At 47.4% G+C, this 19,712-nt stretch overlaps 1 protein-coding gene and 1 long non-coding RNA gene across 3 annotated transcripts in view; one reads left to right on the top strand and one right to left on the bottom strand.

Moving 5' to 3' along the window:
• The window catches only part of SMAD6 (SMAD family member 6), a 57,804-nt gene that overhangs the window by 18,510 nt on the left and 19,582 nt on the right, over positions 1-19,712 (bottom strand). The gene's annotated exons all lie outside the window — the stretch shown is intronic.
• Positions 1,641-10,728, top strand: LOC309518565. Of its 2 annotated transcripts, XR_014213499.1 has the most exons (4): positions 1,641-1,791; positions 5,666-5,761; positions 10,342-10,512; positions 10,664-10,728. It is a non-coding gene; the product is annotated as an uncharacterized lncRNA (long non-coding RNA). The 2 variants fall into 2 exon arrangements; XR_014213500.1 differs by lacking the exon at positions 1,641-1,791 and having other exon boundaries at positions 4,106-5,761.

Genomic DNA, 19,712 nt, shown 5'->3' with positions numbered 1-19,712 from the left:
AATAGACCCCTTTGGGTCCCAAAGCAAGTTTTTAGTATTTAACAGAGGAGCAAGAGTGATGACAGCGAAACGAACTACCTCGCAAGGTAGCCGGGCTCTCCTTCATTGGAGGTTTTTAAACAGAGGCTGGACAGCCATTTGTCAGGGATTCTTCAGCTGTGATTCCTGTATTGCAGGGGGTTGGACTAGATGACCTTTGGGGGTCCCCCTCCATCTCTTACGATTCCGAGTTTCCACTACCGGAATACAGGACACAAATCAACCAAGGAAACAAACATTTCTGCATAAAGCAACTTGTCATCCAGGAGTGCCGTCTCCCAAAATGACGCTGAGGAATTTTAGCATCTCATTGCTCCACCGGGGCTTGCTCCTCAAAATCTGGTGCCACTTCTAAATATTTCAGATATTCTTCCAGCCATGGAAATTAGGGTTGTTGATGGAGGTGCCAGACTTGGGGTGGGGGGAGAGCATACAAACACCAACTCAGCATGCCAACATACAAATAACGCACCCTGGACCTTACAGATTTCCCGTTAAAAATATGAACCAAATCTTTGGACACAGAGATGCTGGGGGGCTGGCTATACTCCAGCCCCACCAATATACGCCCAATGTTTATGATGTGAAACAGGGAAATGGAAAGACCCACAGACAGTTCACGTTATCAAATGCACAGCCAAAAACATGAGACAGGTAATCCTCTTCTGAATGAACGAAGCTCGATTAGAGATAATGAAATATAGAAACGCACATCCTCTTCCAAGTATTACATCACCATCGATTTCTAGATAGCTGGAATCTCCCGCTGATGGATTCATAGCCAGCTCCTCCCTACCAATCAATTTACAACTGCTGCAAGGTTGCTGAAACGCTGCCTCGTTTTCTACTTTTTTTTTCCTTTTATGAAGCCAGGATGGCTGCTCGTATATGCAAATGCGGTGCCGAAATCCACAAAAGATTCCAGCGCGCGCAAAATACTGCTTTGGGAATTCACGTTACGCCCCAGGCAACATGTGTTTACATTAATGTGAATGGGGGAAAGGCGCTCGCGGAGGGGAGGGAGGGGTGGAGAGCGCATGAAAACAGTGAGCATTTCAAAAGCAACAGACCCAGGAGCAGAGAGCTGAGGAGGCTAGGAGCTCCGAAAAAGGCCGCCGGGCAGCATTAAGGAACAAGCGAGGAACATGCAGCAGCAGAAACAAATGCCAATTCCAACTCCGCCAGGCCCCTCTCTGCGAGCACAGTTTTTGCTCCTGCCTTCGAGGGGAAAACTCATTTTCATAACCAGCTGTTTTTAATTGTGCATTCTTCGCAGCATGCCTAAATAAGTGGGGGGGGGATGGAAAGAACGCAGGGCTGACGGGGGTTTGCAGGGTTGGCGGGAGGGTGGGGGAAGAAGAAAGATCAGGGCTTTAAATAATTCTGGGCCGACTTGGACAAAAGTTGAGTGGGCTAGAAGGATGCAGAATTTGCCACTCCGGCCCTGTGAAAAGAAATATCCCAATCTGCAAGCTCTTTTCTGGCAGTCTTGGCACAATTATCCTCACTTAAGAAGAGAGGGCTCAGCGTCAGCATATTTAAGAACATGAGCAGCAACACAGCTATAGGACTCAACTCCCTCCCTCCAGAGCCCCAGAACACAAAATGGCTGCCACTGGAGGGGCAGAAGGTGTATATCGGCTGCCTCCTATACCCGAGAGAAAAGGACAACCGAATTGATCAAGAGGATGGAAAGACAGTCCTATGAGTAAAGGTTGCAGCATTTGGGACTTTTTTACTTTAGAGAAAAAGGTGAGGAAGAAGCGACACAACACAAGTTACAAAATTATACCTGGTATGACGAAAGCGGGCCGAGAAAAATTTTGTCCCTCTCTCCTAACGTTTCATTACATTACACAACATTACAGCTCATGAGAATCCAATGAAGCTAAATGCTGGACAATCCAGGGCAGGAAAAATATCATTAAACTATGGAACTCACTCCCACAAGAGGCAGGGATGGCCACCAGCTTGGATGGCTTTAAAAAAGGAGTAGGCAAATTCATGGAGGACAAGACTATGAATGGCTGCCAACAACAACATGGCTATGCTTTGCCTTCAGAGTCAGAGGCAGCGATGCTTCTGAATCCCAGTTGCTGGAAACGCCAGGAGGGGAAAGAGCTCTTGTGCTCAGGTCCTACTTGTGAGTTTCACACAGGCATCTGGTTGGCCGCTGTGAGAACAGGACGCTGGACTAGACGGGCCACTGGCCTGGCCCAGCAGGGTCTTCTCATGTATAGTGGTACCTCGAGTTACAGACGCTTCAGGTTACAGACACTTCAGGTTACATACACTTCAGGTTACAGACTCCGCTAACCCAGAAATATTACCTCGGGTTAAGAACTTTGCTTCAGGATGAGAACAGAAATCGTGCGGCAGCAGCGCAGCGACCCCATTAGCTAAAGTGGTGCCTCAGGTTAAGAACAGTTTCAGGTTAAGAACGGACCTCCAGAACGAATTAAGTTCGTAACCCGAGGTACCACTGTACTTATGACTTTGCACCACTCCATTAGCAACAAGAACCAGGAAGAACGGCAGAGGGCACGTAACAGTCTGAGCCACATTTCTTAGAGCTAATGGCTCCCAGTTGTGGCATTTGGTTGGGGTAGGGGAGAAATAACCAACAACTCGATGACAGGAGTCACCAGGAAGTCAGAACATTCTGGCCAATAACATTAGTTTATTTTGTACATTTTATCACCCACCTATCTAATGCCAAGAACCCCCCCTCCCGGGGGGGGTAAGCCCATGGGGTTGCCCATCCAGCCACTGACCAGGCCCAGACCTGCTTAGCTTCACCAAGGTGGTGGGTTCATGAGCCTTCAGACCACATCCTGGGGCTCTATCCTGGGGTGGGGGAGCAAAGAAGCAAGGAGTTTGGAAAGGGTTTCAGTCCAGAGACTGGCCAGCTAACAAAAATAATGCTGGATAATTTCAAAATGGATCCCTATGTTTTCTTAGACACTCATAAATCTTTTGGTATCTGCCGCCAAAGCCACCTCCTTTGGGATAATCTAAACTTCCCTGCGAAGAGATGTGAGTGGCTAACCCAGATTTCACCAGCCTGGTGCCTTTCCTGATGTTTGCTGAACTACAATTCCCATCAGCCCCAGTCAGCACAGCCAATGGCCAGGGGTGATGGGAGTTGTAGTCCAAAACTGCCTGGCGAGCACCAGATTTGTCGCCTGCATAACAGTGATTTGCGGAAGGCCAGTTTGTGAACCCACAACCCAAGATAGCCTTCACAAGGAACAACTCCTAAGAACATGGAAGCCCTACGTCTTGGAAGCAAGAAGGAGCAGCTCTCTCAAGCCACGGAGGCTCTTGCACAAATCTAGCCAGTCGAGCACCAGGCACCTCTGCCCAGATTGCTTTGCATTCAAGAAGGAGCCTTGGCTGTTCCAAGCACAGCTGAATCCAATTTCAGATCACCAGATTCATATCGGTGGCGCTGAAATGGAAAACACTAAGGGCATTCTCAAGTATGTGAGGCTGCAACAATCTGAAAACTTATATATAATATATATATATATATATATATATATATATATATATATATATATATATATTTGCTTTCGTAGCCAAGCCAGAGCACAACTAAATGCAGCACAGCCATCTTCTCAGAAAAACTCTTCACAAGCTCAAGAGGTCAAGACACGAGAGCTTTAGCAACTAATCTACACTTAATGACCCACCCAGTGATATTCAGAATATCACTCATGAAATCACCCAAGATATCCCTCAAGTAATTAAGGAACAAAAGAAGAAAAGGCACACTAATCTAGGAACTTCCTCTCTGCCCAGAACGTTGGAGGCTATACACCACACCCCTCAACAGTATTTATAGGAACTCAAACACCAGACTCTGCTCTGTTCCAGTAACAAGAAGCCGAAAGCACCAGCCTGAAGATGACGAGTGAGACCTCGTCGAAACGTCGCACAGACACCCCGACTCTTACACGGGAAGACACCCGAAGACACCAAAACCTGCATATATATATATATATATATAAATAAAAAAGGGGGGGGACGTATCCAGAGGAATTGCATAAAAATAAAAAAGGGGGGGGGGACGTATCCAGAGGAATTGCATGAAATGTTTCTACCAATAAACAAGCCAAGTACTTTCACATACCTCTGTTGAGGTTGGCCTTTGGTGACTGGGAGAAGGCTGAGAGAGACATGGGAGGGGGGACACACTTAGAATGGGGGTCTTGGAAAATAAATCCGAACAGCTGGAAGGCATCGATGCGAAGGATTCTGCACTTCTAAGACCCACACAAGTGCACTTGTTGCAGAATTCCAGAAAAGCACCTCCGCTGTCCTTTTCTGAGTTTTCTAATGATTGAAAAGAACATGCTTCTTGTTCCTACATGTGCAAAGGTCACATTAAAACAGGGGACAGCAAGGTTTACCTCGCCTGGGCCGGTTCACTCCTGCAGAGATCACTTCATGGGCCGGAATGCGTCTGTGCAGGCGCGATTTCCGGCGCTGCGGAAGAGAGTCCCTGCTCCGCACTGCAGCACTTTAGTGCAGCGCACAGGGACTCGCCGAGTGGGCAGCTCGGTTTGGAGGCAGCTCATGGGCCGTTTAAACAACCCCCGTGGGCCAATGGGCTGCAGGTTGCCAACCCCTGTATTAAAACCTCACAAGCTAAAGTTTGACGATTTCTTCGTAGCTCTAGTTGGAGGCTCCCCAAGGCAGTAGGACTCTCAAGTGCTGCTCTACCCATAACTCCCACTACTCAGCACCTCTCACAAGACTGAAGAACAGAAGATGTGCCTGCTGGATCTAGTCCATCACCCTGTTCTTGTAGTGGCCTTCCAGATGCCCATTATGGCAAACCTACGAGCAGCACCTGAGCACAAAAGCAGTCTCCCCTCCTGCTCTTCCCAGCAGCTGGTATTCAGAAGCATTCCTGATTTTAAGTACTGGCAGCAGAGCATAGTCTTCATGGCTAGTAGCCATCGATAACCTTCTCTTCAATGAATTTTTCTAATCCTCTATGAAAGCCATCCAAGTTGCTGGCCCTCTCACTGCCTCCTTTGGGAGTGAATGCCGTAGTTTATAACTATGTGCTGCTGGAAGAAGTCCTTTCTGAAACTTCCAACTTTGCTGGATGTCCACTTCCCAGCCTGATCCACAGTTTCCTTTCACTGAACCCCTGCACTCACTGGCAAAAGGACACATGACCCTAAGTGGATTGGGCAACGCAGTCAGATAGGTGGGGTACAAATATGATGACGAGACCCCAAGTACTGTAATCAGGAGAAAGCGGAGTGTTTTTTTATTTCTCCTCTTCATTTTTGCAATTCTATACTACGGTTACCAGATTTTTTCCCATGAATCCGGGGACACTTTTCAATTTTAATAGGAATGATAGGATTTTGTCAGGGGACTGATTTGTAAATCTGGGGACTGTCCTTGGGAAACAGGGATGTCTGGTAACCTTATTCTATACAGCCTATCTGGGACATAAAATTGAGGGTGTCTTAACAGGGAATGCTTAATCAGTGTTTCCAAGGAAAATGCTGTGACTGTTTTCAGACAAGTGCCATTTGTGTTGCAATACCCATAACAACAGAGGAGCTTAACAGTGCTTTCACTGTTGTCCGTGGGCTGCCAGTGGTCCACAAACAGGAAACAAGGGGCGAGGGGACACCAGTGGAGAAGAGCAAGAAGGGAAGAAACAGAGACATCAAAGTCTGGAGAGAAGCATAAGGTAGGCAAACATTCCTCATGCCTTATCTAAGAGACCTTTGTTGAGAATGACATCCATCCAACTCTGGGGGAAGGACCATCCATACCTTTGATAACGGAAACCTTTTGGAACCTCCAGGCAGGGCTGGGAATACTACTTGCCTGAACCCACCAAAGTTAATGCCGGCCAGCTAATGGGGTGCCCTACAGTTCTTATTGGACTATAACTCCCATCATCCCTGACCATGCTGGCTAAGGCTGATGGGAGTTGTAGTCCAACAATATCTGGAGGGTGCAATGTTGGCTACCTCTGCTGTAGACAATATTATGCTAGGTGCTTTGTATGAAGAAGTCCTCAGGTCAGTACCAAGCATCTTCTGGTATGCTGGGATCCATTTCATCTGAAAGTCTGCTTCCAGTCAGCATGGACTTTATTCAGCTAGATGGACCAATGGCCTGCCTCAATATAAGGTAGCTCTCTAGGTTCCTAGCTCTAAGGGCAGCTCTTGCCCCAACCATATCATGGGCATGGTGGCATGGGGATCCAAAAATTGCATGTGCTGTCACCCGGGGATAAGGAAGATCCGAGTCTTGGAAACCATTCCTGGAAAACAGTGAGCCCATTGCCCCCAAGATTTTCCACAACAATGGTGTTTGCTAAATAAAAAAGCAAACCGAAAGGGGAAAACACACCCTGCTCTGAGGCGGAAAGGCAAGCTACAGCCAACAGCATTTCCCAACTGTAAAACAAGGTTCACTTTATTTATTATTTTGAAAACACAAATTACTTCCAAAAGCAAGAAAGCGGAAGGACACAGCCTGCCGGAGCTGGCCAATTGGCCGGCGCTGGGCCAATCCCATAAATGTTTGGCAGTCAGCAGAATACAGAGCCCTCTTCTATTGAAAAGGGGGCTAGTGACTGCTATCCTCCCCCCCCCCCCCGCTTTGCATTCCCAGCGGATTCATAAAACACTTTTCAGATTTCAGAATGCACTTCCTCAGCCTGTCCAAGTTTGAAAGCAAAGCCTGTAGGAAGTGGTTGGTCTTAACCTTTTTTTGCTATGGAGAGAGGTGGGGGGGGTTGAACTTCTTCCACCAGCTATCATAGAATCTCATTGGAAAGCATCTTCAGACTTCTCCTGGGCATGAAACCAACAGGGTAAAAGTCCGTAGCTCAGGGGGGGCATCAGCATCGCATGCAAAAGGTCTCAGATTTCACCCCACACAATATCTCCAGGTAGGGTTGGGAAAGACTAAGAACTAAAAACCCTGGAGAGTTGCTGCTGGTCAAAACTGACAACAGCAACTACAGGGATCCATGGTCTGACTGGTGCCTCTGTCCACACTAGACACTTAAAGCATTATTATACCACATTAAACCATGGTGTCTTCCACCAAAGAATCCCAGGAGCTGTAGTTTGCTAAGGGTTTCTTAGGAGACTTAGTCCTCTCCCAGAGCTAAAATTCCCAGGAGGAGGATTGATCGCTAAACCACTCTGGGAATCGTAGCTTGGTGAGGGGCTCTCCTAACAGCTCTCCGCACCCCTAACCAAGTACAGTTCCCAGGATTCCTTGGGGGAAGCCATGACTGTTTCAAGTGGTATGAGGTAAAGTGCAGATGGGACCCAAGCAGAGGGCAGCTTCTTATGTTCCTGACACCAGGAGTTTCCACCCATGCTTTTCTGGGCATAACCCTCCCTTTAGCTCATCTGCCGCTTCCACCATTTCCCACATAAAGATGTAGATTTCTACTCCTAACTTAAGAGCCCCAGGTGTGCACCAAGGTAAGCTTGACAAGGGAGGGAGTCACTCCCTTGCACATCCCTTTCATCAGTGGAATCAAAACTGCCCCCAGTAACAAAAGCTTTCCTTTCAAGTGAGATGCGTTAGAAGGGTGCAAGCAGTGGCCTGGCTCACACTTATGGCTTTCTCCTCTTGGAGAGTCAATAAAGTTGAGGTGCATAACATCTAGGGACTACCAAGTTGGTGAAGGTTGCATTCAACTGTGTGCCAGGGAGGCAAGTGTGCAACACAACCCAATGTATGTGCCCTCAGACCACTTGACAGGATGCCAGGGGGACAAGTGCCTGTGTGCCACGTTTAAGGTTTTGATTTATTTTTCATAAAATTTATACACTGTTTGATTGTTTAAAGAAAAGAAAACATGAAAGTAGTTTACAAAAAGAATGAAGCAATAATATTATCTGCAAAGGCAGTTAAAAGCAACAATGTGAAACATTTATGTGTGTAGAATTTTGTAAGAAAATATATATATATATATATGCAACTCTGAAGAGCGATGAAAATGCAAGTCTACATTCTACGTATCTGGGTAAGCGATGGGTAAATAAGATAGGCTGCTATCGCTCAAGAGATGCCAAGGGGAGTGTGGATCCAAGACAGGTAGACAGAGGGTTCTTGGCTGAATAAGGCTCAAGATCTGAACACAAGCCCAGCCTCTGGGGCCTTCAGAGGCTGGGTTCCATTGGTTGCCAAACCAGCTAAGAACAAAGAGCCATGGGAAAGACTACAGCCAGCTACTGTGCCGACATCATCCCAAACTGTCTTCTCCTTGATGCACATTAGGCATGAACCATCTGCCTCCAGATCTTGGGCCTAGCTTGGCACACACCGTCACTTCTAATACCAAGGTGTGCCAAAATGCCATGGACTTCAAAGTGCTTGCTTGTAACAGCACCCAAGTGGCAAACCCAGCCAAGACAACAGCAAGAGGGAGTCCCGACAGGTTTATGCCCTATCAGGAGGCATGGTGAAAGTTGCAGAAGGCAAACAGTCCCCTTGAGCTCGATTGAGGTAGCCAATGCATTGCATTCCTCCAAAACCCATCAGCACCAGACAGCATGGCCAATGGGCAGGGATGTTGGGAGGTGCAGTCCAAACATCTGGAGGGCACAAGAATCGTAGAATTTTAGAGTCATCTAGTCCAGCCACCCTGTAACGCAGGAACCTTTTTGCCCAACATGGGGTTCAAACCCACAAGCCTGAGATTAAGAGTCTCATAGTTGTGGGGAAGGCTGACCTAGATGGACCAATTGTCTGACTTGGTCTAAGGTAGCTTCCATCATAACTTCCACAATGGCTGCATTCCTTCCTCTGAATCAAATCCAGGAAAGCAATGCACAGTACAGCATCTTAGCACAGTACGATCAGATATTACGTGGTGTGCGTGTGTGTTTCAGTTCCAAGGGTTCTATATATACACAAAAATGCGCCTACTCAAAAGGCCTAGTAATCCAAACCCCATGCAAACATCTGGGGGCTTTCGGGACTGGCACACCGGCTCCAGAAACCCTAGGATGCTCTTGCGAAATCGCACAGGGCTGCCCACATCCATGCAAAATTTTGCAGGAGCATCCCAAACCCAGCAAGAGGTGAGGGAGCAAAGCCATCTCCATGCACTGGATGGTTGTGGGATTTCAAGCAGCCTTCAACTGCGCAAGTGGAATAAGCGTAAGATGTCATGGTACTGTATGTCCTACTTAAATCTTCTTTGCATCACCAATGGGCACGTATAAATGCTTGTTTCCCAAACAAGAGACTGCTATGGCCATTCAGATCCAGACATTTGTAAGGGGGCAGGGAGGGAGTCTAAGAAAGGCTTTCTATGCAAAGTACTTTTGTCCTGACACAAAAACTAAACATCAGTTTGACACATTTCTATCCATCAAACCACCACCCTCAGAACTGGAATTTTTCCTCATCTGGAAAAGGTTAAAGAAGACCTCCCTCCTTCTCATGCTCTCTTTAGGTATATACCTTTTTTCAGATGAGCCATTCTCTGATTCTTTATTTTAAAAACTGAAATAACAATGTGTGTGTGAATACAGCCAATGGAAACGCAGGGTTGATGGTGGGCTGGTGTCCTGGGGTCTGGCTGAAGACTGTGTTCCTTCATCTATATATTCTTCCCTTCCTTTTACCACAACAAATCTGACCGCCCCCATAAATCCGCAAAATGCAAATAGCAGGTTGCTCTGTACATTTTATAGATTTGCATAACACATTTCTAGCTTGGAAATGCAAATTATCTCATTGCAAACATTTCAGCTTCTTTGTGTTCCCTCTCTCTCTGAAGGGCTGTCACATGGCATATGGAGCAAACTTGTTTTCTGCTACTCTGGAGGGCAGAATTCATATGGAAAAATAGGAGATTCCAACTCAACCTTAGGAAAAGCCTTCTGATAGTAAGAGCTGTTCCAACAGTGGAATGGACTCTCTCAGGATTCCTTAGCTGCAATTCCTGCATTGCTGGGGTTGGACTGGATGACCCTTGGACCCTTTTCCAACTCTTGTGATTTCCAATTCTATGATTTTACATCTGATTAGAGAGGAGGGGGGGATGAGAAAAGAATCGGAACAGTCTCAGGCCAGGTTCTGGAAAAGTTCAAAGCTGTCGGCAGCCGAACCAGGAACGGCCAACGCTGTATTCTCAAGAGCTGAATCGACACAAATGCCCAGTGTTCCAGGGCAGCAGGATTCAACCGCCAGAAATTCTTTGAAATTATGGGTGTTTCTCTGAAGTTCTCTCCCTTCAGTTTATTTTGGGAGGGTTTTGATTTTCTGCCCCCCCTTTTTTTAAAGTTATTCTTCCGCCATCTCTGACTCTCCAACTGGGCCCCCCCTCCCCCCCTCCTGAGACCCGAGCTTTCTCCCAAAAAGCAAATTGCTGAGTTTGGATTTGGCACCTCCAGGAAGAGGAGGCACCTTTGATGAATACCAAGCGGGCAGACTTCAATCGCTTCAATGAGAGCCGTGCGTTTAATAAGTTATTTCCGTGGAAAAACCTTGGTCACAGAGTTTGGAGGGAAGGCTTATAAACGCCTCCCCCTCATCAAAGCGGCAGAGGGATGGGGCGGATTGGGGGGGGAGAGTTACTGTAACTCTAAATAACTTCTCTCCGCAGGTTTCCAGAAGAACTCAAGAGTTTCTCCTATATTACTGACCTGGTTCTTAAGCACGATAGAAGAAAACAATCTTTGACCAGCAAACGCGTATATACCCCTAGGACAAAGGTGGAGGGACCTCAGAGGCAGGAACTGAATGTGGCCCCCAGGCATTTCTATCTGGCCCTCGGAACTTTCGTCATGACACCCCCTCACTGTGACCCCACACTTCACCCTGAGCACTTTGTTCTAGCAGAATTTATGTCCCTCAGCTCCCATATTGCCCATTGGTTGTCCGGATGGAGAAGAGAGGTGTGACTGTGTGTACAATCACAGAAGTAGAATAACAGAAACATAGAACTGTAGAATTGGAAGGGACCTCAAAGGTCATCAAGTTCAAGCCCTTGTGATGCAGGAATCTTTCACCCAACATGGGGCTCGAACCCACAACCCTGAGATTAGAAGTCTCTTGTTCCATTGTCTGCTCCAAGCACTTTAGCCTCTGGCTCCACTCACTACTAGCTTGCATGTGGCCCCTGGAAGGCTGGCCAGAAAGGAACGTTCCCCAGCCCTACTCTGTGCCTTTACTTGCCTAAAAGCATGGGGTAGGGAGTTGGCCTGGGAGGGCACCTTTTATTCTACTAGGGTTTGGGGGGGTGTTTTTTACTATTTCTCATAGTCTGCTCAGGCTTCTAGTCCTCAAGGACGTGGGATCCATGATGAAGCACCTTTTAACACACTATCTCGGCAAAAGGCCTCTCCTAGCCCTCCTATGCAATGATCTTGCCAACTGGCGTGGATTTGACTGCTGATTGGCTTATGCTGAGGTTTTAAGATGCAGTTCACTGGCTCTGGGATTACGGGGTCAGCGGAAGCTGCACTATCCTGAATCAGGCCCATTGGTTATCAGCTCTGCTGAGTTTCAGACAAGGGGTAATTCCCAGATCTATCTGAAGGTGGCAGAGTTCCTTCTGCATGCAAAACAGATGCCCATGAGCTGCAGCCCTTACTGCTTGGGGAGCCTTCAGACAAAAAAGCAGTGTAGAAACAGACTGTTGCCATCAACACCATCATTCTCCCCCACCCCAAAAAGCAAACCAGTGTGGTTCCAGGCAAATTCATCTTCCCAACTGACCTCTTTTATAAACCACCTCTCTGATAGGAGATTGGTCCACTTCATAAGCAAAAGCATGTTCCACTATTGTGGGTGGTGGCAGCCCCTCCCCTGCTGGTCCAATTCACCAATTCACACACCCCCAGCCCCCAAACCTGGTGCCCTCCAGAATGGCCTGATCCAGCAGGGCTCTTGTAATGTTCTTAGGGTATGTTCCAAAGCCCCTGCCTCATCAGTGGAGCTTGGAGCACAACATCTAAGAGAGGGTCCAGTGGCGGCTCTACCTCCTAGGTCTGCCTTCCCCAACCTGGTGCCTGGAGGACACACAGCCAAGAGAAGGCTATTCTAGGGCAAGTCACATTTAGCTTTTTGCTCTAGACCAGCTCTTCATTGTTGATGGGATGGCAGCTCCCACACAGGGCTTTCTGGCTGTTCCCTCATTGCGAGAAGTGAGGTTACGGAGAACCAGACAGAGGGCCTTCTCGGTAGTGGCGCCCGCCCTGTGGAACGCCCTCCCTTCAAATGTGAAGGAAGTAAGCAGCTATCTTATCTTTAAAAGACATCCGAAGGCAGCCCTGTTTAGGGAAGTTTTTAATATTTAATGCTGTATTGTTTTTAACACTCGATTGTGGCTGGGGAAACTCAGCCAGATGGGCAGGGTATAAATAATAAATTATTATTGTTGTTGTTGTTACTATTATTATTATTATCATCATCTTGAGAGTCCCATGGACTGCAAGAAGATCAAACCTATCCATTCTTAAGGAAATCAGCCCTGAGTGCTCACTGAAAGGACAGATCCTGAAGCTGAGGCTCCAATATTTTGGCCACCCCATGAGAAGAGAAGACTCCCTGGAAAAGACCCTGATGTTGGGAAAGATGGAGGGCACAAGGAGAAGGGGACGACAGAGGACAAGATGGCTGAATAGTGTTCTCGAAGCTACCAGCGTGAGTTTGACCAAACTGCGGGAGGCAGTGGAAGACAGAGTGCCTGGCGTGCTCTGGTCCATGGGGTCACGAAGAGTCGGACACGACTAAATGATTAAACAACAACAACAACATTATTATCATCATAGAATCATAGAGTTGGAATAGACCACAAGGGCCATCGAGTCCAACCCCCTGCCAAGCAGGAAACACCATCAGAGCACTCCTGTTGTCAAGCCTCTGCTTAAAGACTTCCAAAGAAAGAGACTCCACCACACTCCTTGGCAGCAAATTCCACTGTCAAACAGCTCTTACTGTCAGGAAGTTCTTCCTAATGTTTAGGTGGAATCTTCTTTCTTGTAGTTTGGATCATCATCAATCCCACACAGATTGGCCAATGCTCTGGGTTGATGGGAGCTGCCGTCCACCAACATCTTGAAGGCCGCAGGTAAGCCCACCTGTGGCCCAGGCAATCTTTTGTTGTACTTGCTTGAGAAGGAAGTGTGCAAACACCGTCTGATCATGGAGGAGAGGTGGACTATTGACTACTTGCCACGATGGCTAATCTCTGCCTCCACAATCGGAGGCAACAATGCTTCCGAATACCAGTTGCTGGAAATGGCAGGAGGGGGGAGGGCTCTAGTGTTCGGGTGCCGCTTTCAGGTTTCCTACAGTTATCTGGTTGGCCACTGTGAGAATAGGATGCTGGACTAGACGGGCCACTGGCCTGGTCCAGCAGGAACATCTTATGTTCTTCTGGCTCCACCCAACTTTTCAGGATTCTGGGAAAGCTTACACCACAATAACAGATTTTTGTTTTTGTTTTGAACCACAAGAATAAAAACAGCAGCCCTCTTGGAAATTAACACTTTTCCCCACTGCCTTGGTTGAATTTTTTTCTCATCGGAGAGAAAAGGAGGCCTGAGAAGTCACTTTTGCCCGGAGCTCCAAAGAGGGTTAAACGTTTTGTGAAAACAAAGGGAAGGAATGTATTCTTGGAGGGAAGGGGAAGGAGATTCTCCCCCTCCTTTATTATTATTTTTTATAAAGCAACAAAATTGCTCAGTCATGCTGTCGCTCTGCGATTTTCATCCAAAATGGTTTATGGAATCGTTTGGGCCATATGGGGAAAGCGCCCACAAGGGGCAAAGAATTTTTACTTTTTTTGGAAGCGTACTGGAAAAGAAATGCCCTTTTAGTTCCCATCGGCAAAATAGGTCCATAGAGGGAAAAATATTTAATATAAAAACATCTGAACGAAGTATCCCCAGCTACTTTCTTTGCTTACTCTCCCCTCTTCCCCCACCATGCCCCCCCTTTTTTTTGCTTCTAAGTACTACTTTTTGGCAACGGACACGTTACCTTGTCAAGAAGACTTTTTAGCCTGATTGTAACAGGGTACGCAGAGAGAGAAAGGCCAAATAACATGAAATGAAGGGGAAGCCCAAGGAGGGAATCTACATCCTTTAAATAAGAATAGGGCAGAGATGCAACCGCTTGTAACAAAGAGGCCTCCTTCTTCCTCTCATAAAGGCCCTTTCATATTGTGTCATCATTGGGGGACTTCTCCTTTTGAGACAGGGGCTTCTACGTGATTTATTTATTTAACTTATTTATTAAATTTGTCAGTTCTGCTTTGCCACCCAAAGCGACTTACATTACAACCAAACATCAACGGACAATAAACCCCACAGAGATACATTAAAGCCAAGAGGAAAGAGAAGTACTTTAAAAGCATCCCATCCACTATGAAACGAGCACTCTCCCTCTTATAATATGTGGCTGGCACAGCTGTTATTCAACCTTCAACGCCAGTTAAAGACATACAGTGGTACCTCTGGTTATGGACAGGATCCATTCTAGAGGCCTGACCATATCCTGAAAAGTCCGTAACCAGAGGCGCCCTTCTGCGCATGGCGAAACCCAGAAGTATACACTTCGCAACCTGAAGTTTACGTATCCAGATACGTAAGTAGAGGTATGACTATTTATTTATCTGACCAGGCTTTCCGAAGGCGTCGACAGGAGGGGGCCTGCTGCCCATGGATTGACGTAAGAGCAGCCCTGCTGGATCACACCAACAGCCCATCTAGTCCAGCATCCTGATCTCACAGTAGCCAACCAGATGTCTGTGGGGAACCTGAGGGCAGCATTTAAGAGTAGGAGTCCTATCCCCTTCTGCGGTTTCCAGCAACTGGGTTGGTGGACGTTCTGTTGCAGCGCTGTGCTCTGGTTATGTACAGCTCCTTTTTCAATCATTTTCATATTCATGCTATTGCTGTGAGCTGCCTGAACCAATATAGCATTGGTTCTCAACCTGTGGGTCCCCAGATGTTGTTGGACTACAACTCCCATCATCCCTGAGCTCTCGCCTTGCTAGCTAGGGGTGATGGGAGTTGTAGTTCAACAACATCTGGGGACCCACAGGTTGAGAAAGGCTGCAATAGAGGACAGGCCAGAAATCTAAATAATAGGGCATGTTCTTCGGAATGGAACCTCGGGCCCGGGGTCTGAATGTGGCCCTCCATGCCATTCCATCTGGTCCTCAGAACTCTTTGGGGGCCACACACCCTCCCCAGCCTTGTATCACACCATCCTTGACTGCTTTTTCATAGACTGGAATGTGTCATGCAGGAGAAAATTTAGCCCCACCCACTTTGCCACTCCCCCCCACCACGGGCATGTGATTTCTCCATGCCTGAAGCATGCCCAGAAGAGAATGCACCTCTCAGGCTGGAAAAGGTTCCCCTCTCCCTCGATTTGGTTTGGGGACGCATGACTTTGCTGAACTCAAACCAGTGCTTGGATGGAGGACCTGCTAGCACCTGCCCCGCCTGAAAGCCAGTAGTTGGAAGTGTCAAGACTAGGACACAGAGGATCGGGGTTCAAATCCCCACCATGCCAGGAAGCTCACTGGGCGTGACCCCCAAGGTCACTGCCTCTCAACCTAACCTACCTCGTACGGTTGTTGCGGGGATTAAATGAGATGGGGAAGAAATCACGTGCGCCACTGTGAACTCCTGGGAGAAAAGGTGGAATTATAAATGCAACCAACAACTAATAATAATAATAATAATTTATTAATTAAAGCCCGCCCATCTGGCTGGGTTTCCCCAGCCACTCTGGGCGGCTTCCAGCAAAGTATTAAAATACAGTAGTCTGTTAAACATCAAAAGCTTCCCTAAAGAGGGCTGCCTTCAGATGTCTTCTAAAAGTCTGGCAGTTGTTCTTCTCTTTGACATCTGGTGGGAGGGTGTTTCACAGGGCGGGTGCCACTACCAAGAAGGCCCTCTGCCTGGTTTCCTTGTAACTTGGCTTCTTGCAGTGAGGGAACCACCAGAAGGCCCTCGGCACTAGACCTCAGTGTCCGGGCAGAATGATGGGGGTGGAGACTCTCCAACTAAATAAATAAATTCATTGGATTTCATGATGCCATGCTATTGTTGGGGCTACTAGCCATGATGGCTATTGCTCTGCCTCCACAGTTAGAGGCAGTTAGAGGGGAAAGGGATCTTGGGTTCAGATTCTGCCTGTGGGCTTCCTTTTTGGGCTTCTGGTCAGCCACTGTGAGAACAGGATGCTGGACTAGACGGGCCACTAGCCTGATCCCACAGGGCTTGTATCCCAAGTTCTTAAAGGGGCATGCATGGGGCCACACCAGGCCAGAGACTTCCTGCCAGAGACTGAACTCCACTGACGTTGCTCAAGTATGGCACGCTCAGGGTTAACTTCAGCTTGTCTCTTATCCTATATATATGTAATCCTCCCCACTGGGGAAAAGATAAATAGCCCACATTACACTCTTATGAAGAGTTGCGCCACTTGAAATTCCACGGTAGGAGATGGGAATATCCAGTTACACTACAATCTTGGTCACAAAGTGATCGTTATTTTGTTCCCAAAGAAAAGTTTAAACCCGCTTTCTTCTCCCGTCAACAACACAGGGCTCAGATACCACAGAATCTAATCCGCCACCTTCCCCCTGGAAGCTCACAGCTATTGTGTGTTTTCATCTGCGGTTTATTTAAAGAGGGGGCTGTATGTGGAAATGGATCATTCCAAGACATTATTTTAGTACTGAAAGCGCCGAAGTTTTCATGCTGAAAATTCATATGCGAGCCTCTGGCCCGGTGGTCAGAAGCTATATTTACTGAAGTTCCACATCTGAGTCACAAGCCAATATAGGCCAAGCCCCGATCCAAACACCAGCTCTCCTTCCTGGGTTGTGGGGCTGGAGAAATATCTCAAATTCCGGCATGTCAGAATCAAATTCGTCCATGCTCACCCAACACTTCCTCCCCGCTCTCGGATTTAGCACCAAGAGGACAAAGAGGGCAGAGGAAAACCCAGGATTTCCTGGGTTGTTTCTTGACAGAATCAGAGAATAGGAAGGGACCCAAGGGTCATCTAGTCCAACCCCCTGCAGTGCAGGAATCGCAGCTAAAGAATTCCTAGCAGATGACTATTCAACCTCTACTTAAAAACTTCCAATGAAGGAGCGTCCACCATTTTCTCACTGAGTCCGTTCCACTGTCGAACAGCTCTCACCCTCAGAAAGTTCTTCCAAAGTTTATTCAGAACCTCCTTTGTGGTCATTTGAATCCCTCTGTAGCAGCAGAAAACAAGCTTGCTCCATCTTCTACATGACAGTCCTTTAGGGTATTCGAAGATGGCTGTCGTATCCTATACTGCTGAATTGTGAGGGAATCACGCAAGTGAAACCTTAGTTGGTTCCATCTTCAGGTTTTCTCCTTGTCCAGAATAGGTCTCAAACTCTGCCAGCAGAAAGGTGGGTGTGGTAGGGCAGAGGCACTTTCCTGGCGCTGGCAATGCATCTCCTGACCTAGATGGGGCCAAGGAGGTCAGTACTGCGGTGTCAGGACTCATCCAGTGCTCCAACTGGTGCACCCACACAGCCCCTAACTCACTGCCACCCTGCCTAGTCCAGGGAAGTAATGGTGACACTGGTGTCAGGAAGACAGCTCCACTCCACAGCATGGATGGCTGAGACCTTTTGCTCTAACACAGTGATTCCCAAATTGGGTGGCACCCCCTCCCAGAGGCAGGAATTACCTAGCAGGGCACTAAGAGGCAAGGAGGTGGCAGGGGGGCTTTGGAGGTACAAATGACCACCAGACTTTGAAAAGCTGATACAGCATTGGATCAAGTTATTAATTTTGCTGGCCTAGTTAAGCAAACTAAATAGTTAATGGGACTTTGAATAAATGTGCAATTATTTGTTACTGCTTTGCATTTCATTGTGTTGTTATCTTCCTTAGTGGACTGTGCAAACCACTATTCTGAAAGCTTTTTTTATAGGGTAGAGCAGGGAACCAAGGGGGTCCTGGCCCCAAAAAGTTTGGGAGCTGCTGATTTAACAGGTTAAAGGTAAAGGGACGCCTGACCATTAGGTCCAGTCATGACCAACTCTGGGGTTGCGGCGCTCATCTCGCTTTACTGGCTGAGGGAGCTGGTGTACAGCTTCCAGGTCATGTGGCCAGCATGACGAAGCCGCTTCTGGTGAAACCAGAGCAGCGCACGGAAACGCCATTTATCTTCCCGCCGGAGTGGTACCTATTTATCTACTTGCACTTTGACATGCTTTCGAACTGCTAGGTGGGCAGGAGCAGGGACCGAGCAATGGGAGCTCACCCCATAGCGGGGATTCAAACCGCCGACCTTCAGATCAGCAAGTCCTAGGTTCTGTGGTTTAACCCACAGCGCCACCCGCGTCCCTTGATCTAGCAGGCTACAAAGCAGCAATTGGAAGTCTCAAGTCTAGCCAAATCTGCTTCAAGAGCAACAAGATGTCAGTTACTCAACCATAACTTTGAGGGGACACAGCTGAAACAGCCACAACAACACCAGCAGCATTTGAGGAGAGGACATTTGCCACCATCATGCCCAACTCTGCAAAGCATCTTCAAGTCACTACTGTCCCGGGTCAAGGTTCCCTGCATGTTTCAAAAGGAAGATGGAGAAGAAGTCGCAATTTTCAACCCCAGCTATGGGGTTCATTGAATTGTGTTAATCGCTTTGACCAATTAGACGCTGTCGTTTGCTTTACTTACATGCTACTGTGTTTAATATCATAGTGATTGCCTTGCTTGTTGCTGTTTTAATGCCACCATGGTTGTTGCAAGCTCAACACTTGTTGTTGGAAAAGCAGAACACAAACATCAAACCAAACCAAACCAAAATTAAACCAGTTGGGTATTTGACAACAACAAGCCACAGCAGTCAGGAGAAGATCCGTGGCCAGTGAGTAAAACCTGGCCATAAGGACTGCCATTTGTCAACTACTCGGATGTGGTTATCATCTTTTTTCTGCCTGCCTTGAGAGAAAGCAGGATGTGCGCATTTCTGAATAAACAAATCACAGCTTCAGAAGAAAATGATGGGAGTCTTCTAAAAACCCCACTTTTCTACCAATTGCCAATCTGGTCTGATTACAACCATGCCACCATGACCATCCTATTTCCCTTTGCTTCTTTCCAAACAGGTCTCCAAATCAAGCTCCCTCAGCTTGGTGCCCTCCATATACTTTGGTCTGCAGCTGCCATGAGTCCCACCCAGCACAGACAATTGTCAGGGATACAAGGAGTTGTAGCCTAAAACATCTGCAGGGCATCGGGCTGGAAGAATGCAAACTCCCACCTACCACATTAGGACGGCAACAAAGAAATACTATACTTCCTGGTCTCAGCAAACTTGTTTATGGCTTGCTGCTGGCTCAAAAAACTATGGGAAATTGAAAGGGTGGGCAATGTCTGAAGCACATTTTCAAAAGCAGTAGCCAGGACTAATTAAAACGTGAAACTTGGAGTTCCACAACAAATAACAAGAGGAGTATGAGAACTTGATTATCCAAGTTTCCCTTGGGCAAACCAAGTCCTGCAAAACAGGAGAGATCATTTGCAAAGGGAACAACCGGTTGCCCGATGGAGCAGACAGTCTGTCCCAGCGACTGCACGTTTTCATTCTTCTTTTTCCCCAAGCCAGCAATATGGTGCAAGAGAAACTTCCAA

This window comes from Podarcis vaucheri, assembly GCF_965113315.1.
Source record: "Podarcis vaucheri genome assembly, chromosome: 14".
Classification (NCBI taxonomy): Eukaryota; Metazoa; Chordata; class Lepidosauria; order Squamata; family Lacertidae; genus Podarcis; species Podarcis vaucheri.
The sequence above is the reverse complement of the archived record's forward strand: the minus strand, read 5'-3'. Positions and strand labels throughout refer to the sequence as shown.